The sequence below is a fragment of the Nicotiana tomentosiformis genome, chromosome 3 (genome assembly GCF_000390325.3).
Source record: "Nicotiana tomentosiformis chromosome 3, ASM39032v3, whole genome shotgun sequence".
Taxonomy (NCBI): domain Eukaryota; kingdom Viridiplantae; phylum Streptophyta; class Magnoliopsida; order Solanales; family Solanaceae; genus Nicotiana; species Nicotiana tomentosiformis.
This window is the reverse complement of record NC_090814.1, coordinates 94,768,247-94,778,431: the sequence shown is the minus strand read 5'-3', so window position 1 is coordinate 94,778,431 and position 10,185 is coordinate 94,768,247. Positions and strand designations below refer to the sequence as shown.

Genomic DNA, 10,185 nt, shown 5'->3' with positions numbered 1-10,185 from the left:
TGCATTCCTTCTCTCAATACCCCTCAAGTGTTTTGACCAATTCGCTAAGATGTGTATGGCATGCATCCTATGTTCATCCATTGGTAGAAGTTCTCTTATAGCATACTCCAGTCCCTACAAGAAAATAAATTGTCAATAAATAATTAAAAAGAGATGATATGGAATTAGAGAATCAGTTATGGAATAGAAATGACCTTTTGCATATCTGAAGTTAGTGTCAGATTTATGCCATCTCCTAGTTGAAGATCATGTTGCACACACTTCACAAACCATGACCATGTAGTTGCATTTTCATACTCCATAATAGCCAAGGCAATGGGCATCATTTGATTATTGCCATCTTTACACACAACCACCAATAGTTGTCCTTTACATGCCCCCTTTAGAAAATAACCATCCAAACCAATACACCTTCTACAAACCATATAGAAATGCTTTTTTCAAAGCATCAAAATAGACATAAAATGACAGAAGCACAAGCTTACCATTTGCATCTCTCTCTCCAACTTTAAACACACAAGTGCTACCTGAATTGGTTCTTAGTACTTCATCCCTATAATCATGAATTCTCTTAAATTCAACAATGTGATCACCCATTATTTCTGTCAACACCTTGGCCCTATCTCTCATAGCAGTTGTCTTGCCAACATGAATACCCAATTCTTTTCTTATAGTCTCTTGAAACTTAAAAATCCTTATGTTTGGTTGTTCAATGATTCTGTCCCTAAATCGCTTGGCCAAATATTTGGAGTTGCAAAGATGGTTTCTATTAGTTTCTACATACTTGTGAATTGGGTAGTATGTTTTAACCATAAAGTTATTACTATTTTCATTAACACTTGCAAACAATAATCACTTACAACCTCTTTGCTACACTTCACTCTAACTCTTCCAGGTTCATTCACATACTTTTCAATCTGTTTCTTCTCTTGAATTGCATATTTTGTCACTGCTTCTCTAAACTTATCAACATTCTCAAATACAAGTCCCAATTCCCAAACAATCTTCTCACAAGTAGTTCAAATATAATTCTTTTAGTATCCTTCTTCCTCTTGAAAGATTTTATCTTCTGTTCAACTTCTTCCCCATCTGCCTCATAATCTGTTTCAAAACTGCCTGCTTCAGAGCTTCCATAGTAAAGTTCATCACCACAAAAAATACCATCTAAATTCCTTTTTTGGCCAGGAGTTTATTGGGCAGCAACACGCTCATCATATCCTAAATCAGGTTTTGATTTAGGACTTCCTTCAGTTAAAGGAACTTTTTTACTGTCAGGTGCTCTTACCCTCTTATTTTTTTTCTCTGAAAAGACCTTCTCTCTTGCCTGAAATCTCTAAACTCTTCATGCACATCACTAACATAGTCTTCAACACCTTCTTCAAACAGCTCATCATGTTCAGAAGCTGAGCTACTTTAAGTATCTTTATCAGATTCACCTTCTTCTAAAACATCATCATCAACTTCTATTTGGTCACCCTCAACAGTTGGCTCTCTGTCACGACCCCAATTTCCCTCCGTAGGATGTCGTGATGGCACCTAGTTTCTAAGACTAGGTAACAATTATGCGAAATAATAGAAATATAAAACTGAAACTCAAATCTCAACATATAACATAAATCAAATTACGATTCGAAATAGATACAACTCCCAAAATCCGGTAGAAATAAGTTACAAACTTCTAAGAGAAAATACTAAGTGTTTCTATACATCAAAGTCTAAAGGGAATAAGGGAAGCAACATAATAAGAATAGAGGGGGACTCAGAAGTCTGCGGACGCTGGCAGATATACCTTGAAATCTCCCTGTACGGTCCAACTCACTAGTATCTGGTCAGGTAGGAAGAACATAGATCTGCACAAAAAGATGTGCAGAAGTATAGTATGAGCACACCACAACGGTACTCAGTAAGTGCCAAGCCTAACCTCGGTAGAGTAGTGATGAGGTCAGGTCAGGGCCCTACTGGAATAAAAGGAAATGAGGCAGAAAATATAATAATACAATGAATGACTGAGAAATGAACAACAAGAAATTACAGAAAGGTAACAACACAACAAATAGAGGTAAACCAACAGGGGCGCTCCCGAGGTACCGCCTCGTAGTACCAGCTATAAATACACAACAGGGGCATCTCCCGAGGTACCGCCTCATAGTCCGAAAAGTAAATATGCAACAGGGGGATCTCCCGAGGTGCCGCCTCATAGTCCCAAAAATAAATATGCAACAAGGGAATTTCCCGAGGTGCCGCCTCGTAGTCCCATAAGTAAATACACGATAGGGGGATCTCCTGAGGTACCGCCTCGTAGTCCCAAAAGTAAATATGCAACAGGGAATCTCCCGAGGTACCACCTCGTAGTCCCAAAAGTAAATATACAACTTATGAATTATGGGACAACGAATTTACGACAAGGAATACTACAGTTAAAGACCGAATATAATAATCAAGGAAACATGAAATTCAACTAAGCATGTTGCACGAATTTCAAGTAAAGTTTAAGACACGTAGACATGCGATACTAGACTAAACATAACAACTACACATGCTAAGTCAATTCAGTTAAGGAATTTAAAAGAAGACTACTCAGCAAAAACCGGAATTTTCACAATTAGCCCGTGTACGCACTCATCACCTCGCGTATACGGCGCTCACATATCACAAATTATTACAACAACACAAGGTTAGACAAGTCTCTTACCTCGAACCAAGCTCAGTCAGTCAATAAGAATGCCTTTCCCTTGATTTTCCGACTCCGAACGACCCAAATCTATCCAAAAGTAATTACATACTATGAATATAACTACAAAAAACTAATTTAAATAATGAAACTACGACTCTAGCAAAGGATTAAAAAATCGCCCTAAAAAGTTGACTAAGAAGGAAAGAAGTCACTGAATCCAGAAAAATAGGAAAGTTGAGTAGGTGTGGGGGCCAAGTGACTTGCAATTTGTGTAAAGCAAAGGGACACAATAAGAGAGGTTGTCCACATGCTGAAGGTTCAATATCTGTTGTTGTTGCTGCTACTACTACTATTGCTGCTTTATCAATTGTTTCTGCTCCTACTTCACCAATTGATGTTGTTGCTGCTTTAGCATCTGTTCCATATGCTGGAAGAGGAAGAGAAAGAGGTAGAGGAAGGGGAAGTGCCCCACCTGCTGCTGCTGCTTCATCATCTTGTGGTTCAACAAGTATTTCTAGAAGAGATAGGGGAAAGAAAAGTGCTCCACCTACAGATTCATAAAGTATGCCATATGTTGGTTCAACAAGTGCTTTTGTAAGAAGAAGGACTAGATGAAGGGGAAGTGGAATGGATGCTAGAGGAAGGGGAAGAGGAAGGGGAAGGGGAACTGGTGGCTTTGAGAGTTCAAGTGGCTTGGAGGGTTGGTTTAATTGTTCACCGGGATCTGCTAACAATGCTCCTGAAAAGGGAAGGAATCCAACTGGTTCTGGCCCTTTTAAAAGGCCAAGGATGGTAGGGGTTGGTTTAATGGTTGTTGACAGTGGATACACTGCTTTCAATGTAAGTATTTAGTGTTGTTCTTCAATTTGTAGATAATAAAACTTAGGTTAACTAGCATTGCTCTTCTTTCTTGCAGCCTGGCCTACCAAGTCAAAGGGTTGTGAATCTTGGAGCAAGAACAGTTACAAGTTCAGCAAAGGTTACTAGAGACATTGGATATCAGCCGAGAACATGAGTGAAATGGAAAGGAAAAGCAACAATAACCTCAAGGAGACTACAAAAAATGAGGGGAGATAAAATAATTCAAACAAGATCAAAGAGGGATGTTGCAGCAAAGAATGCAAGCCAGAACACAACATCTGGAATTTAGAACCTTTAACTATTTAGACTATGTATTATGTAGATTAAGTACTTCCTTTTGTTAATATTGCACCTGTATGTTGGCTTCTTTTTGTTGATACTGCACTTGTTTTGTTGGTTACCTATTCTGCTTATAGCAGACTCAAACAATTTATGCAAATGATCTGTTTGGTATTGCTTTAGTTAATGTCGTTCATTGTTCTCTTGTAACTATGCACATGCAGCAAATGATCTGTTTGGTATTTCTTTAGTTAATGTCGTCCATTATTCTTATGTAACTATACACATGCAGCATATATGTACAAACTCAAGTTTCATTCATTGTTGTTCAACCAAAAAATGGAGATTAACTCCTACAAACTACAGAGAATTGGAGCTCCGAACTACAGTTAATGTCAAAAAAATCGGAGATTAACTCTAACAAACTACATAGAATTTGAACGATTACTACATAAACAGATAACATATAATCAGACACAGCAAAATACATAAGATGCCCTTCCTATTATAAAGATTCCAGCTGTGATTCATCTTCTCCTTTTGGTTCAACCCTTGATTGATCATCTGATGACCCTCTAACTCTTGCTCAACCTCCGTCCATTATTCATTCTCTATCCCATGCTCAATTTTCACCAATTGAGTCTTCAATGATTCATAATTGGCTAATCCTTCTTCAATCTCCCTCAATTTATTCACCAATCGTGGAAGGACAAACCTAGAACGGTCATCAATAGCACCCCTCCATCGAAAATATTTACAAGACTTGGTCTGAAATTTGAAGAGATATAAATCATTTTAAAGTAACCAGAAAATAGGGACAATATCAATACAATTGTCCAAATACTTACACCATAGTATGGACAAGACCAGAACCGTCTTTCAAGGTTCCTAGTCGACCAAGAAGTTTGCAATGACAGCAAATCTCCATGCTGGCAACGCACCTTCAGATTCAACATTGGGTCATGCTCGTCCATACAAAGTTGATTCAAGTTAATTGCTTCCATTTCAAACACTGAAAAACGAAGAATTAGCCCAGATTAATTTCAATAGAGAACCCTAAAAACAATCCGTAAAATATGACTAAGAAAATTAAAGATTGAGGAGGAGAAGTTAATACTATACAAGAAGGCTGCAATGCAAAAAAAATCCCTTTCGATTCACCAAAATCGAGCTTCAATGGCGGATGAAATTGGGTGTGAAAAAAGAGAAAGAATTCTAACCTAATTAAATAAATGGTATGTGACCGTTAAATAAAGGCATGGAAGTATAAATTATATCATTCATGCGCTCAAAAATCGTGCAGACACGATGTGTGCCAGCTGGCCACGAAGGTGTATTTTAATTCACTAAAAATATATACAGGGAGGGTCATAGGACACCCGTATTTTTAAGGGGTGCAACTGACACTTTAGTACTACCCCAATGGGGTAATTATATATTATCCCATCCAGAAATGCTATACTTTATTTTGTATGAATAAAATCACTCAATATAGTGCTTTTCTCTAATAAAATAACAACCAAATTTGTCTTAAAATAATATGACACAGCAAGATAAATTATTTTTTTATGTCATAAACACTTGAAACTCACAAATAAAACAAACTTAAAGATGACCTATATCTTATACCCAACCTACCCACCCACGGACAAATCAAAATGGATATAATCTAAATTATACATATATTAGATTTGGTGGCACTACTTTCCAAATTTTGATTTTGTAGTTCATCACAAAATATTATCCTATTTATATTTTACGAGAGATATATAAATAACCCAAGACATTTATCTAAATAATATGGAAGAAATTTATGTAGTATCATTTTTTTCTATTTAAATTGTAAATGAACGTGGAAAATAATGTCCGTTTTACGTTCTTTGGGCATATAATCGGTTTGAACTCTTTCCCTGCATTAGCAAGTTCTCTCTCTTTTCCTGTAGGAACATTTGTAGATTTAGTATCTCAAACTCCAATGCTTGTTTTGAATCAAGCAATTCAAAGTATCTATCAATTTTTTCTCGAGAAAAATACAAGGAAGTGTTGTTTCTATTATTATTTTTACATTTGTTTCATTATTATTTTTGTCTTTGTATGTAAGCTTCTTCTGCTTTCAAAGCTAAGCTTCTGTAGAGACGACGGGAGCACCACCAAAGACAGATGCGTCGAAGAGATGTCACGTAACACTATCTTATCTAAAATTTTATTAATGGTTTGTTTGAAAATTCATATGTAATTACTAGACTCTGTAATTACTAAGGTAGTAATTTCACAATATAATAATTACAATGATCTGTTTGTTTGTCATGATGTAACTATGATATAATTATATGTATCATGTTTGGTTGTACAAGTGTAATTACAGTGGATATGACATTTACTTTATAACCATTGGGCAAAGTTTTTAGGTATGGTTTAGGTAAGGGCTGCAGATTGTATAGAAATTATTTATGTGAAGTCATGTGGTTAGTGGCACATGAATCTAACATCGAAGGAGTTCTACCTAACTGAGGAGACAAACAATGTACAACATAATTAACTGCAGGTAACTGAAACATTGGAAGGTGACACACACCCACAAAGTTGGCATATGTAACATTTTCACCAAAGGAGGATGATGACCATGGGAGATATGAGCCTGTTGGAATACTGACATAAGATGTTGACATTGTTCTTTATCGAAACCATAAGCTATGGAGTCACCAGGTTTGGCCATAGGTACCAAATCAGAATGATTTTCTTCTACTTGGACACAGGATGTAACCTCTTGTTTTTCGAGAACTTGAAATCATCAGGGAAGCCATGAAGCATGTAGCACTTATCCACTGTGTGCCCAAGCTTCTTGCAATACTTGCAAGATAGAGAGGATGAAACCTTTTTTGAATCAATAATTGTTCCTTTGACTATAAGACGTGGTGTTAGATTGTTGGTTCAAATGATGGGATGGATGATTTGAAGTAGCAAAAAAAGATGTTAAGTCACTAGAAAACCCAAGAGCTAGAGGTTGATTCTCCTTTTGACTTTCATCATGCTGAAGTAGAGAGTAAGACTCACTAATATGAGGGAGAGGAGACATCAACATGATGATGCTCTTGACTGTGGAATAAGACTCATTTAGTCCACTGAGGAATTGGAAAAGATGTTGATCTTCAATGAATTTGGGTAGAGCTCCACAAGATTAGGTGGGTCCAACATAAGCAGAATTCAGTTCATCCCAAAGTGTCCTCATCTTCGTGAAATAGGTGGCAATATCAGAAGAACCCTATGAGGTAGAGCTGATTTCTCTTTGGATCTGAATGTATTTGGACTCATTCGATTGCCCAAGTCTTTCATTAATATCTCTCCATACATCTTTAGCAGTAGTGAGACACATAACACCTACTACTATCTCCCTAGTCTATTTAATAATCCAAGCTTTTACCATATCATTACATCGTTCCCCATAGGAGTAACAGGGAGATTCAGGTGGCGGCCGAGGGACTTTACCAATGATTAGCCCTAATTTGTTCTTAGTTGACAAGGAAGTTAACATACTACTACGCTAGTGAACAAAACTAGTTCCATTAAAATAAATAGCAACCAATTGACTACCAGGACTGTTGGACGGATGCACATATAAGAGATGAGATGAATCTTTAGTAGACTCAACAAAACCATCACTAACGGCTTAAGGACTCGCCATGACTATATGATATACCTACAAAATTCAAGAAAATTAAAATACCATATGAAAGCTATAAAGAAAAAACGAGAACAACAGCACGAAAATCAATTTTTCCCGCAAACTTTAGACAAAACCTTCATTTCGTGTTGATTAGAGACATGCAAATGGAAAGGAGCAAATTTTACCCACCTTATTTATATCCCTGAAGAAGCTAAGGCCTTGTAAGTATAGAATTAGATGAAAACGCGAAAAAATCCTAGACTCAAATCAGGCGAATCTCACAGCACCAAACACAAAACGTCGAAACTCCGACAACAGGTACTATCGGACGGAAGCTAGCAACAAGACGGATCGGATGTCACGCTCTGATGCCATAATAGATTTTGTGATATTCAATCGATCGAGATTGAGATTTCGAAAAAGAACCCTAGATCGGGTAATTGAAGAGAGAGAAATGACAGAAAATTTAGAAATTGAATATCTCTCTCTTTTCTTTTCTTTTTTAATTCTAGAGAATTATCATGCTTATATACTTATTACAATTGGGCCGGGTATAATACACTTAGGCTCACATAGTTATTACATTGTAATGAGCTGAAAAATGAAAATAAGACTAGGACTAGACTGCTTTCAAGCATTGGGCCTCGTCTGCTGATCATTAAGCTCAACAAAGGCTGGCACCACTTCTTTAAATTCAGATGACAACCCTAGCGCACTTCTGACTCGTTTTTTTTTCTTTTCTTTTCTTTTTCAGTTTTGGCGGACAAAATTGGTCACAACTGAGACTTCTGAGTTCAGGCCATTACTCTTGGCATCCTAGCATCAGTTGGTCATAACTGACACTTCTAACAGGTCCCAAGCTACACCACTCTTGACACTCTACCAATCCATCACTCTAAGTCTCAGTCTCAAGCGTTGATCAACTTGCTTTAAAAGTAATTGTTATAGATTGAAGATAAGAGTTTAATTCAAAAATTAACTATGAAGAGCTTATTCATGCTACAAATCTATTATCAATACTCGGTTGCGATTAATGAGGAATTCAATTGGTTCACATACGATATACTTAACTTCTTCGATACAGTGGTGTTTTTCACGCGGTTGACAAACTAAAGCCGAGGGTTGATGAATAATGCATTTTCACGCCTGGGAATGAGGTACTATTCATTAGCCATGAGAGGGAGGATAAATGTCAACTCACGTTTACAAATTAGAAATAGTAGTTGCGACTTGTCAGGCCTTTCTTTTGTTTAATAAAAAATGAGGCTTCTATAGTTTTCTGCGTTAGGAATGTATCGGCATCCCCAACTCGCGCTCTTGGTCAAAGTAAAAGCATAATACTAGTATAAGTTATAACATTATAACTAAATAATAATGTGTTCCCTGTTGGAGATAATTATATAGTATTTCTTAAGTTTTTTCTAAAATCGATCATTGTATTTGTATTTTAGATTATCTGGTTGTTCTCCTACTTTTGAAAATTAAAATTTTATAGCCGATATTATTGTTTGACCCACTTATATTTTTCCAGTTTTATTGTGGTGTTAGTGGAGGTCATATTCAGTCTTATTTGCAAGAGCTTGAGATTTATGCACTAACACCTGTAAAAATATGTATATACAATCATGTCACTAATCATTAAATAAATACAGGTAAACTTCAGTGATAAATATTCATTGATAATATAATAAAATTATAACCAACTTTCTCCAATAGTTAAACTGCGCTTTTAGTTTAAACTTTTCGTATGCTGACAGTGAATATAATTAAAACAATTTATTTAATGAAATATAATCAGGCTAATTTATATATGGAAAAAGGGTCAAATATATCCCTTTACTAAGAGAAAAGGATTAAGTTTACCCTCCGTTATACTTTTGGTCTAAAAATACTCCTGCGATTATACAATTGGCTCAAATATGCCCCTCCTCCGTTAAGATTGTCCAAGGTGGACGCCCAATCCCATATGGCACTGGAATTTTGGCCACGTGGCATGCCACCTCACTGCCCCAACTCATTTTACCCCTCTCCTTTACTTCTTCTTCCACTAACACCCTCAAAGCTTCACATCAGGAAAAGCGCCTCACCAGAAACAACTTCCAAGCTCTTGGGGACATGATATTAAGAATTAAGGGAAAATGGTAAACTACTAGAATCATACCTAATACGACTCAAAAGATTACACTCAGGTGTATCCTTACTATTTTCTAACTTCAGGGTACATATGATGACATAAGATCTAATTAGTTAATTATTATTTTTATAAAAATTATTTGTACCAATTTGTAGATCATTTTTTCAATTATAATGGAAAAGGTGGATGATGGATATAACGTTCAGGTGATTTTGAAAATATTGTTCTCGTGACGGTTTTGAACATTAAGGGCTATAAAACATAACAGTTGAGAACTTGAATGAAATTGATTTAAGATTCTTATATGAATGACGACATAATTCATCACCCTCAATTAATTAAAAAATAATTTAAGACAACCAAATATTTTTATCACAGACTTATATTTTTTTGAAAATTTTTAAGTGACTTGGGAATGCTTACAGAAAGTCAAACTTCGGTGTCCTAATCATAAAATGAAGTGAGGTAAAATTTGAATTGTTGCTTACCCCTGGTAACACTCTATAAGAAATATGATATTAGGAAAAAAAGAAGACTTGGGAAGTTACAGGGAGAAAGGTGGAAATGGTAAAA

The 10,185-nt window shown here is 36.1% G+C and overlaps 2 long non-coding RNA genes across 2 annotated transcripts; one reads left to right on the top strand and one right to left on the bottom strand.

The window, feature by feature from the left end:
* The first annotated feature begins 3,356 nt into the window (after positions 1 to 3,356).
* LOC138908783 (uncharacterized) lies at positions 3,357 to 4,001 on the top strand. Its single transcript, XR_011415187.1, has 2 exons — positions 3,357 to 3,472; positions 3,591 to 4,001. It is a non-coding gene; the product is annotated as an uncharacterized lncRNA (long non-coding RNA).
* Positions 4,002 to 4,110: 109 nt separating this feature from the next.
* LOC138907110 (uncharacterized) lies at positions 4,111 to 8,804 on the bottom strand. The gene is made up of 2 exons (XR_011414853.1): positions 7,668 to 8,804; positions 4,111 to 4,826 (listed from the first exon to the last, which is right to left on the bottom strand). It is a non-coding gene; the product is annotated as an uncharacterized lncRNA (long non-coding RNA).
* Positions 8,805 to 10,185: the final 1,381 nt, after the last annotated feature.